At 46.7% G+C, this 11504-nt stretch overlaps 1 protein-coding gene across 1 annotated transcript in view; it reads left to right on the top strand.

The window, feature by feature from the left end:
- Positions 1 to 282: 282 nt before the first annotated feature.
- Positions 283 to 11504, top strand: part of LOC132915495 (homeotic protein antennapedia-like) — a 176298-nt gene continuing 165076 nt past the window's right edge. The window contains exon 1 of the mRNA XM_060975354.1: positions 283 to 974. The gene's annotated coding sequence lies outside the window, so the exon portion shown is untranslated. The remainder of the gene's footprint in view (positions 975 to 11504) is intronic.

Here is an 11504-nt window from a genome sequence, read left to right as displayed (position 1 = left end):
AGAGGACCGTTTGTCTCCGTCTTGATCGCGCGTCCTCTATATCGTTTGGTCTCCGTTCACAGTCAGTTTTCTCTCTGTCGCTAATTCTCTCTCGCTCTCTCGGTCCGGATTCCCCGCCTTTGCACTGGCCGCAGGACAGCCGGGACGAGGCACGAGGCAAGAGGAGAGTTCGAGGGGCCGTGAAACCGACGGAGAGAGCGGACGAGAAAATGCCGGGCGAGGAGGAAAGCGAGAACGCGTGGCAGGGCGAGAGAGAGAGAGGCAGGGATTTCTAGGCGGTTAGAGGGAGACGGAAAGGCGAAGGAGCGAGGCAGAGCCGCGAACAGAGAGAGAGAACGAAGGCAGCGCCGCGTGGCGGTACGAGGTGGGGACTATCGGGCCGTAAACCATCCGCGGTGAACATTTAACTCACGTATTGCCATCCGACAAGTTTGCTTTGGCCCGCGAGAGAGCGTCACCCGAGCGAGCGTCCGACGTCGAAGCGAGCCTTCCGCGAAACACGCGAGGAGGTGGATCAGAGCCTTCGACTTCACGTGGCTCTAATCCGTTCCGTTTCGTACCGTTCCGTTCCAGACAAAACCACCGACTTCTCGTTCACCCTCGTTCCGGGTCCTCGATCGTGCCTGCTCTCCTTTTTATTTCGCGCGACCAGCTAACATACAGACGGGGATCCGCGACGCGACGCGACGCGCCACGACCAACCGGAATCACGTATCGTCAGCTGGGAAATCGTTCCAGCGCGAAACGATCTTCCCCGAGATCTCCAGTCTACGTACCATCAACCGGCGAGATAACCTCTACCATCCTGCCGACGCGAACATCTTTTGGACCACCAGTCAGTCGACACGGAACTTCCGGATGCAACAATCGATTCCGGTCTGAACGATCGCTATCATGAACAAGAAACGAGCGCGGCCTATCCTTCCGCAAACGATCCTCTGCTTTCGTTGAGTCTTCCGGCCAACCGCTACACGGTAAGTCATCGTTCATCTTATTTCTTCGACCAGTGTACGCGTCTATTTCGACAAACCGTGCGATATCGCAACGCGAACGTAGGTAGACGTTTCGTACAGGCGGCGAAACCACTCTTCTAACCTATTCGATCAAACAATTTTCCATGACATCGCGACAACGTCTCTCCCGCCAAAATGTAGGCTCAGTGCACATGCTCGGATGATCGAGGTTATCGTGGCGAAGAATATCAATTCTTATCGTAGCTCACCGATTTTCGATGCCGATGTAAACCAGCGCGATACTGGAAACTGTAATACGTTGCGGAGAATACGTTGGATTTCGCGATCGCGACGCCCGCCGCGAGAAAGAATAAATGCGTGCACGTGGTTCGCGTGAACGTATGCCATGAAACGACCCCCGCGATTCCAGATAAACGCAACGATATTTCTTTTTCCCCGGCTACGTACGCTCGCACGTACAGTGTATAGATATCAATTACGGAATTAATCTCGGTCGGGGGAGCGTGCATCAATTTTCCTTGTATCTCGTTCTGTCAAACGGGTGTTTTACGACCGGCGTTAATGAAGAACTATAACTGAGTGGACGTGATACGCTTGTAATGCATCGAGGCTCGGCATAATAACGTCTAGCGATAAAACGTCGCCGCTCGTCTGTCCACCGAGAAATTCACCAACAGGACTAGTGCCAAATGATAAATTATCGTCTATTTGAACCTAATAATTGCTATTGCTCTTAAGCTGGCGATTCCACGCGTTTCATCTTGCCTTCTAAAATTACTTGAAAAGTACCTCGTATATTTTCAACGTCGTTAGATACAGAGCGATTCACAACTCGCAGCTGGGAAACTTAGATGATAATATGACTACAATTTCTATCGTTTATCCCGCGATTCTTGCGATCCATCACGTTTAAGTTGGAGTTTCCCACGGAAAAGGGGGGAAAACTGGCCGAAAATAAAGTGAGTTCGGTATCGCAAGGCCCGGGGGTAAAATAGGTGGTGTGTACCGCACCGACGCCTGACGGGGACCATAAATAAGGATCCGACGGTCGGTGCGGCTGCAGCCAGTGATAAGCGTTCCTTTGCCCCCTCCAGCGCCCCTTCTTCAGAGTTTCTTCTTCGTCCTCTTCTTCCCGCTCGAACACCTCGAAACGCCTTCCCTGATACCATGCATCTTCGCTTAGGGGTGGAACTAGGATCTCTTGTTATTGTCGTTCGACCCGATTGCTCGGTCAAAAAGTTGGCTTAATTTACCCTAATCGAAAATTTCCAACCGAGACACGTCAGTGATACCTGCGACTCTGTAGTATGTTGCTCCGAGTTCCTCGGTTTTTGAAGTTTCCCGGTACGGGATTGCTCTAAGAAAAACGATGGCGTGGCGTTTCGCCACATACAAGCAGCGTAACTCGTACAGCGCTTGAAACTGGATTAAACTACAGTTTCGAATTAATTCGCTGGCCCTGTTAAAATACGTACTAGCTGGTTGGAGCCGCGCGAGATCATTGCAACGCTCGCAAGCCCTGTAGCACACGGGTATAATTAGTTTGTCAAAGTGACAACGCTATGCTTTTTTGTGCCCCTACGACGGAGCCACGTCCCAACGGTACAATCGACGCTCCTCTTACGAAACACGTCGTTTCTATTTGGTACAATTTCGTCCTCGTTCGAAGGCACCTACGCAATTAAACGATACAACGTTGCTTTGTGTGCAGCTTCTTTCGAGAATCTCCAACGATATCGTAGGCTAAATCTGGCAATAAATCCACGGGTTCGCGGAGGCGTAAGATGGTAACACGGTCGGTCGACCTGTATTGCCGCGAATATCGTATCGGGCAAACGGGGGTTGGAAACACACGAGGTGGCTGAACGTTTCCTAACTGTGTAACGTATAGGTGGAGCCGGGCTCCTTCATCCCCTACGGGCAGCACGAAGCGACCATTTCTCATATCAGTTTAGCCGACACTTTCGAGAACTTGCTCGGAGAGCCCGGGGCGTCGCGACGTCACCCGATGCCTCTTGCCCTTTTGCCTCCTCGTCTACCTTCCGCCTCCAACCGTATTCCGACTCTTCCACGACACCTTGCCTACATCGGGCTTCCTCCCTTTCTCAACAACCCCCCCTTTCAACCCTCGTCTCATACTTCAACTTCCATTTGCGTTCAAGATCGTCCCCGTTTTAGCCTGCTCAGATACCAAGAAGCACACGCACGTGCGCGTCTTTTCTCTCCTTTCCTCTGCTTCTTTTCTACCCTGTTGGCAGTCGCAACCCTCGCAGCCCGTCGTGTGCCCGCGGCTGCGAGATAACCGATGCCCGAAACTTAACAAATCCAACCGCACATGACGAAGAGCTGCGCGACCTTCTGGATCGACTTTGGCCAAGAGAGAGTACCTCGAAGGTAGCGAAGACCGTTTTATGCCCCGGCCAAAGTCCGCGTTTTATTGTTCGGAAAATGTAATGTTTCCTTTTTTCGAGGAAATAATTGATGTTTCATATTATTTGCTCGACAGATTTCATGTTTGTACAAAGATGCATGGCAGGAGACGTTAAAGACACCTTTAACGTTGTTTACTGTCGTTTACTTCCAAGTCATAGTCCGCTCCTCCAGCGTTCTATCTATTAGTTAATTATAGAAACAGACGATTTACTATTCTTTATCCAGTAACATAACGACGCATCTGGGTGTGTTGGTATTTTGCAAAAAAGTTGCCCGTTGATTTGGCACCTTTTCGGTCTTTTTAACTGCGCTCATGCAGGTTATGCGACTGCTTGTCTTTTTCCTCGAACCGCAAACCTATCTTCCTAAATTTCCGCGAATTTAATACCGCGACCGGCCACGTTATATATCGCTGAACGTGAATTAAGTGTTTTCGCAGGTGTTATACGTTATTCAATAAAAAGTAACGGTTTCAAGACACAGTTAAGCCTGATAAATGGCCGCCTAGATAGTATTTTTAAATGGGCGGGGAGGGGGTAGCCGGGCGCATTGCTCGTATAAATTCGTCCAATCTTCCAGTTGAGCGCCGAGAACTCGCGTATTTCTATTGAATTCAATAATTCAAACGCGGATACGCTATATCACACGGAGCATACCAAATGGCGCTGCTTCCACGTGCTCTTAATTATCGGTTCGAGTAATGATCCGGTTACCCGCGATTCGTAATTTCAATTTCTCGCATCGCAGCTTGTCGTTCTGAGAAACCACGCGCAGTCAAACACCGCGATTTGGAAGCCACAGACCCGATCTTCCATTCTGAAAATTCTGTTGGAAAATCATTGAGACGTCCACGATCAATTCGTAAACGCGCATTCCGTAGAAGCCGCTAAATGTTTTTCGTGCAAGGGATGGACGTACTTTGGAAGAATTTGAAGGCGGAGTCGTAGCGGTGGGAAGCTGGAACCGAGTGCGCCTGACGTTGTGGCTGCCGTCGGATCGTAGGTTAAGCGGCGAGAGTTTGGAAATTACCGCACAGAAGCAGAAAGAAGATTGCTGACGTGGCGGGGGACGATATGGGGAATTTATTAGGCCCGCCAAACGCACTTTTGAATATTTTGCCGGAGGAGCCGATGAGCGTATGCAACGCGGAATAGTTGGGTGACAAGCTGTTTCCAGTCTCTTTACCAGTTGATATAATTTCGCGTAAGAAATATGCCCGTCGCGCGTCAGCCTCGCCAAGCGCGTTACATAAAGTAAGTAAATTAATGATCGGGTAGTTAAACAGCAAATGTATCACACGTGGAGTAGGTATTTTGAATTAATGGCCGACTATTAATTTCCGAAGCAGTTTTCAACTCCTCGGCCGAACCGGTATCCCTGCCATGATATTTTTCTCTCGGTTACGAGCAAATTGTTGCCGATCCTGCGCGCAAATTAATTCCCTCGATCGGCTTCTCCATCCGCTAATATATTGGACACCTCTTCCGTTTATGCATCCAAAATAATCCCAGCGAATCGTTGCAATCGCGCCTGGAATTATTCCTTCCTTGAATTTTCACAAAAGCCAATTTTCGCGCCAGTGGTGCGCGCAGGCGTGCGCTTCATAATTGAGAACACCGTGCTGCCGATCGCGAGTGTTCCGCAATTTCGCAACATAAATCGCGAATTAGGAGGCATAAATCCGAATGAACGCGGCGAGTCGATTTTTATGCCGAAACATTGCGGCACGTTGTGTTCCGTTGCACCTTGAAATTGTTCACGGAGCGTCGCCTACGAGAGTGACCTTAACCATAGCAAAAAATATTTAAATCGGTTCGTTTGGAAGTACAATGGGATTGTTTTGCGGCCTGGAGGAAACGCGCGAGTCTTTGAGGAGGAGACAGGCGCACAAGGGTAGGCCACAACGGGAGCCAGACCCGAGGGTGTGAAAATGTTTTTAGAGCAAGGTCAGGCGCAGTTGCATCACCTGTACGTACCTTCGACTCCTACCTGGCAAAGTTAAGACTGGAAAACGAAGCTAGCCACGACCGTGTCCATAAATTCGAGCGGTCGTAAAGAAAAAAAAACAAGTCAAAGTGCCTAAAACTGGGCAGTTACGGAGGATGTCTAGTAACGGTACAACGACTTGGAGCTTTTTGCGGCCGAAGGTCACTGCTCCGTCGTTTCCACAAGCGTGCTGTTTGCCTCGATGCCCGGTCGTTCCCAGGACACTCGCGTATACCTCTACGGTCACGATTGTCACTGTTGCGAAATACAAATTCCAAGGTGATATTCGGCATCTTTTGGAACGCGGTGACGCGACCACTCGTCGTCCATTGGACGGAGAGAGTCGTTAACCAGGAACATGGGAACTACGCGGATATTTGGCGTTTAATGGCGAAACTGATAATTCGACGGTGGAAAAAGCTGACCGACGGTGGAAGCGTAGCAGTTTGTCGTAAATCATAAATCACGACGGCCCATCGAAACGGACGACATTTACGCTAAAACGATTAAGTATGTCTCGCGTCGATGATTTACGAAGTCGTTGCAGTCGGAAAGAATACAGACGACAGAGGGAGCAAAAGGAATGACGGGAAGAACATGGTGGAGGAAAGAGAGGAACCGCGACAGGGTAAGCTAAAAGGAGAGACGGAGGAAGAGCGCAGGGTATCGCGAGACCGTGATCGATTAATGAATTCGACTTGGAACGGATAAGACACGAAGAAACCTCTCTCATTTGTAAGTTGAATTATGACAACGATCGGTCCGGCCGTTCGTTAGCCATTATTTATAAATTCAACGTTAAATGGGGAGGTTGGATATGAAAAGTGCGTCGGCCGTCCGGGGAAGAGACGGCCAGAAGAACAGCGGGACGATAATGGACGGGCAACAACGAAGAACCGGCGATTCCGTTGTTGCCGTCGTTGATTTATAAGTTCAACTGCAGACGGACAATATTTTTGTTTTAATGCTCCTTTTATCCGAAAGTGTACGTGCCCGGACTGCCGGATGGGTGCGAGGTGGACATAGGTGGCTGATGATGTCACTCGCTTTAAGCGAGCGAAAACTCGAGGGAAGGAGAACGAGAGAGGGAACATGGTACGAGGCACCGGACATCGGGACTACACGGTGCCTAGTTTAAGCTGGGTTGTCGCGATGGCACACAGAGATTACATCGTACACCGCGGAATATAGCCAAGGTGTCGGCGACGATTCTTAGCTACACCAAGATTCTTTAATAGCCGGTCTCGACGTATGACTCGCTTTACGCTTCATCCTTGCCGCACCTTTTCTTTCCGCGCACGATGCCCGCTACTTTTCACGGCTTTCGAAAAATCTCTCTGCGAGATAGTGTCGCCTTTATGGAGCTGCGCGCTTCATGGAGAACCGTGGTAAAGTAAGAAGTGTGAGAAAGGTGAAAGAACGAAGGTTTCTAATAAAGATCTTCCGGTCCTCGTAACAACGTCTTATGTAATTCTACCATCTGTTTCCTAAACTGGAATATCGTTACATTCGTGAGAATTGATATCGCGGCAAACAGAGTGTGACTGATTAACAGGCTTATACCGTTAATTAATGAATATTGCCCGATAAAGAGAAAAAAGAAGTAAAAGATTTTTCGGCGTCGATGTTTGAAATTTCAGCTATCAACGAAAGCAACGAGTTCGATACGATTGCGAACAATTAAACACGGGCAATTAAATCTGCGTCGAATACGCGATAAATTGCCGAGATGTAGACGAAACAATTTGTTGGACATTAATAATTAGCAGTTCGTTAGCAGGCGTAGAAGGTGCAGTCGCGCGGAGATCGCCCCCGATTAGACACTCGGTGGAACGGGTTCCTCGATCGTCGGCCGTTTTAAAAGTCAGAGAATTGCGCAACGGAACGCTGCCTCTAATTATAATTGTTCCATTGATAGCATCCACGCATCGGCCAGAGCCCTGGAATGGAAAAGAAGTGCGTGGCTGACGCATCGGGGAATTTTTCTCCAACGTTGTTGGCGTGGCTGGAGCGCGCGCTGCCGTGGAAATGCGGTTTGCATACGTTCGTAACGCGCCACACGATGCCGTACCCGCGACATCTGATTAACATGAGAGGCCTGAAACACCTGTGTGCCTCGATTCACTCGAATAATTATTCGCGAGTTCGTTCGGTTCACGACGTTCGCACAAGGACGCGCATTAAACATTTTCTCCGTTTCGTTTAACGGTCTGTCCATGCGTAGCTTCCATTTTTATCGAACGGTCGAGAAAAACCTGCCTCATTTTCTCTTGCAGCGCCTTTGCCATTTCATCGAACGACCTTGTTAATTATTAGCGCGCGCAGAGTTGTACTTCCGGTGAACGAGTTATGAATCGCGAAGCAGTCGAATGGAATTGCTAAACGGCGAAACTTTGGCAAATTTTCTAAACGTTTATCCAATGGTTTTTACTCGTGTCCGATCGAGGAGCATTGCGAAGTCGGTTCGACATGAAAGAAACAACCGGGGATACTCGCTTTTTGTGTGTTTCTTTTTCCTCCATCGTTGCAGTAACGAACGATTAATGGCCGGTTTCCAACGGCCACTTCGTATTCGACGTTCATTGAGTCATAAAAGCCGATAATGATCGTTAAACTGCGAGATCTTGCGTACGGTTCTACGCTAACCAGCCGGCTCCAGTACCGCCAAACGGTTTTCTCCATTAGGATACGTAGAAATTATGCGAACCGGACAGAAGAAAAGGAAGGTCGCGAAGAAATGAACTTATAAGAAATAAAGTAACGTTTACGCCTCCGAGCTCGCAGTTGCATGTACGACGCGCACATCGCAAGGTTTCCTATGTGCTTGGCAGGTGTTACTGTTTATGGGAATCCCCTGGAACAGCTTATCCGTGCGCGCGCGATGAGGGAGCCTCCGATAAGGAGGATAGCGGTTAGCTTTCGCTTAACCCGGTTCTAATTATGGTATTCCCATTCCGTGCATTATATTCCGTATGTACAGGGTGTGTCGTACGAACGTTAGGTCGCAATGGAAAAGTATCGCGGATTATTTTCAAGAGGCCTAGAAACGAGGAAAGTAACGTTAAATCGCTCACGTATGTATATTCTACAAAAATGTATAATGCACAAGTTGAATTTATTGTATTCGAGGATAAAGGATTATTATCGCGCCTAACAAGCTCGTCTAATTGTTCGTGATTTGATTTGAAGTAACTTTGAAGAATAGGCGATTTAATGGTGAAAGAATAAAGATGTTCCTTCGATGTTATCTTATCTTTAATTCAACGATTAAACGCATCGGCGAATACCGTCAAAGTGGCGAACATCTAACTCTTAGAAATGTTTGATTTAACGTTTGGCGAGCACGGGACCTCGTTACCGTTGCGAGTGAGTAATTCTCGGCCGCTCCGTATACACTGTATAGCCCCTTACGATCATTACTCCGCTACCCGGTTACGTAGTAACCGCCAAGTTGACCATGATAAAACGAGAAACTGGTTCGAGGACCATGCATGCGATAGAGCTGTTAATGATAAATCGAAATGTGCAGACTGGAAGAAAGGTAGCAGACGTGGTGGTAGCTACGGGGCTACACCTACACAAACATGAATATACATGTGTGCACGCATATCGATACCTTTTGCTCCCTACCAGAGAGCCGAGGGAATCTTCTTCTCGTTGGTTTGGTCGCGTCACTCGGATTTACGTATCCTCGTTTCACCCTCTACCGAGAGAGCCTGCTTAATTAAGCGTTTAAGAGATGAAACTGGTTCTGATGTTCTTCCTTCTGCTCGTTGTTCTTTCGCCGCACGCATATGCTTACGACACAGCTGTTGCCGCGGCGGAGTTAAGTTGTCCGACTTTTGAGGAGCGCCGATTGTCTTCGAAATTAATTAAACGTTTCCACGAGTCGCGTCGTCTCGTTCCCCTTGGTCTTTGCCCCCGTACTTCGATTGTGTCTAGTTGTCTGTCTAACAATGCCTCCTTTTAACCGATTTCAAGTCGTCTCTAGGCTGAGACCACGCGTCCAATATGTTGCGTGCTCGTTTACCACAACTGAACACGATCTTCGAGCGTTGCCTCTCTTTCTCTTCTTTCTATCTTCAGACGTCCTCTCAACTCGCTTAGTTTCACCGAAAGCGATTTATATTCCGATTATGCAATAAAACTCGATACTCTATTTGCCTGCTGCCTGTTTCTTCCACGTTCGCCAGAAATATGTTTCCAAATAGGCGGTTTCGCGAAACGCATTGAATCAAAACGCGTAACGGAATCGCAAGCGGACTGTGTACTACGTCTTATGAGGTGTTCCCGTTGTTAAGTACGATTTACCGTAAATTCTAGAGATTTTATCGGTTCACATCCCGCGGCATTGCTCGAGCTCGTGTAGGAATGTCGTTTTGTAAGCGTTCGCAGCCGCCATTGATACCGAGGCGAGCCACCACGCTGTTATCTCTGACCTCAGAGAACAATCGAGTGATCGGTCTATTTCTTTCGTATCGTCTTGTGCGAAACTCGTCTAAATTTTCTTCCTTTTTTCTTATTCTTTTCCTCGTCCGTCGTTGTGCAAAGTACGCGCTTGCGCTCACGAGTGCCTCGTTATTGAAACCTTGAATTTGAATTGAAAATTGAATATGTAACTCGCCTCTTAATCGCGTGTAACGTCGGTACGCGGCTTGTACTCAGCGCACGTATTTTTTGCATTTCTGAAATGCGCTCGCGTATGTCGTAAGCTGAAAGACTGCAAAGTGCGATACGACACGTCGTTGCGCCTACCTGTACCGACGTTTTTATCTTACCTTTCTATTTAAATGCTGCGTCGCTAGATACTCTCTACAGCAAACTCTGCTTCTGCAGTAAAATGGTACATAAGGAATTCCATCTATTTCTGCATTCTCTTCATTTAAATATAAACACATTTGCACAAACTATTTTAGACAGCAAGCAATCCTCTGTTGCTTGATATCTACTTTGTTATCAACAACCGTCAAAGTTTATCAGAATCTAAACCAGCAATTTTTCTTGCCTAAAACAATTAATTCAAACAGACAGAGTATGAGGAAAAGTGTTCAAACAAGGAGCATTTTACACTCTCTACAACAAACTTTGCTTCTGCAGTAAAATAGTACATAAGGAATTCCATCTATTTCTGCATTCTCTTCATTGAATTATAAACACATTTGCACAAACTATTTTAGACAGCAAGCAACCCTCTGTTGTTTGACATCTACTTTGTGATCCACAACCGTTAAAGTTTATCAGAATCTAAACCAGCAATTTTTCTTGCCTAAAACAATTAATTCAAACAGACAGAGTATGAGGGAAAGTGTTCAAACAAGGAGCATTTTACTCTCTCTACAGCAAACTTTGCTTCTGCAGTAAAAGGATACATAGGGAATTCCATCTGTTTCTGCATTCTCCTCATTTAAATATAAACACATTTGCACAAACTATTTTAGACAGCAAGCAATCCTCTGTTGCTTGACATCTACTTTGTGATGGACAACCGTCAAAGTGTACCACAATCTAAAGGAGCAATTTTTCTTGCCTAAAACAATTAATTCAAACAGACAGAGTATGAGGAAAAGTGTTCAAACATAGAGCATTTTACTCTCTCTACAGCAAACTTTGCTTCTGTAGTAAAAGGATACATAGGGAATTCCATCTGTTTCTGCATTCTCTTCATTTAAATATAAACACATTTGCACAAACTATTTTAAAAAATAAGCAATCCTCTGTTGCTTGATATCTACTTTGTTATCAACAACCGTCAAAGTTTATCAGAATCTAAACCAGCAATTTTTCTTGCCTAAAACAATTAATTCAAACAGACAGAGTATGAGGAAAAGTGTTCAAACAAGGAGCATTTTACACTCTCTACAGCAAACTTTGCTTCTGCAGTAAAAGGATACATAGGGAATTCCATCTGTTTCTGCATTCTCCTCATTTAAATATAAACACATTTGCACAAACTATTTTAGACTGTAAGCAATCCTCTGTTGCTTGACATCTACTTTGTGATGGACAACCGTCAAAGTTTACTAGAATCTAAAGGAGCAATTTTTGTTGCCTAAAACAATTAATTCAAACAGACAGAGTATGAGGAAAAGTGTTCAAACAAGGAGCATTTTA

Source organism: Bombus pascuorum, chromosome 17 (genome assembly GCF_905332965.1).
Source record: "Bombus pascuorum chromosome 17, iyBomPasc1.1, whole genome shotgun sequence".
NCBI classification, from domain to species: Eukaryota; Metazoa; Arthropoda; class Insecta; order Hymenoptera; family Apidae; genus Bombus; species Bombus pascuorum.
The sequence above is the reverse complement of the archived record's forward strand: the minus strand, read 5'-3'. Positions and strand labels throughout refer to the sequence as shown.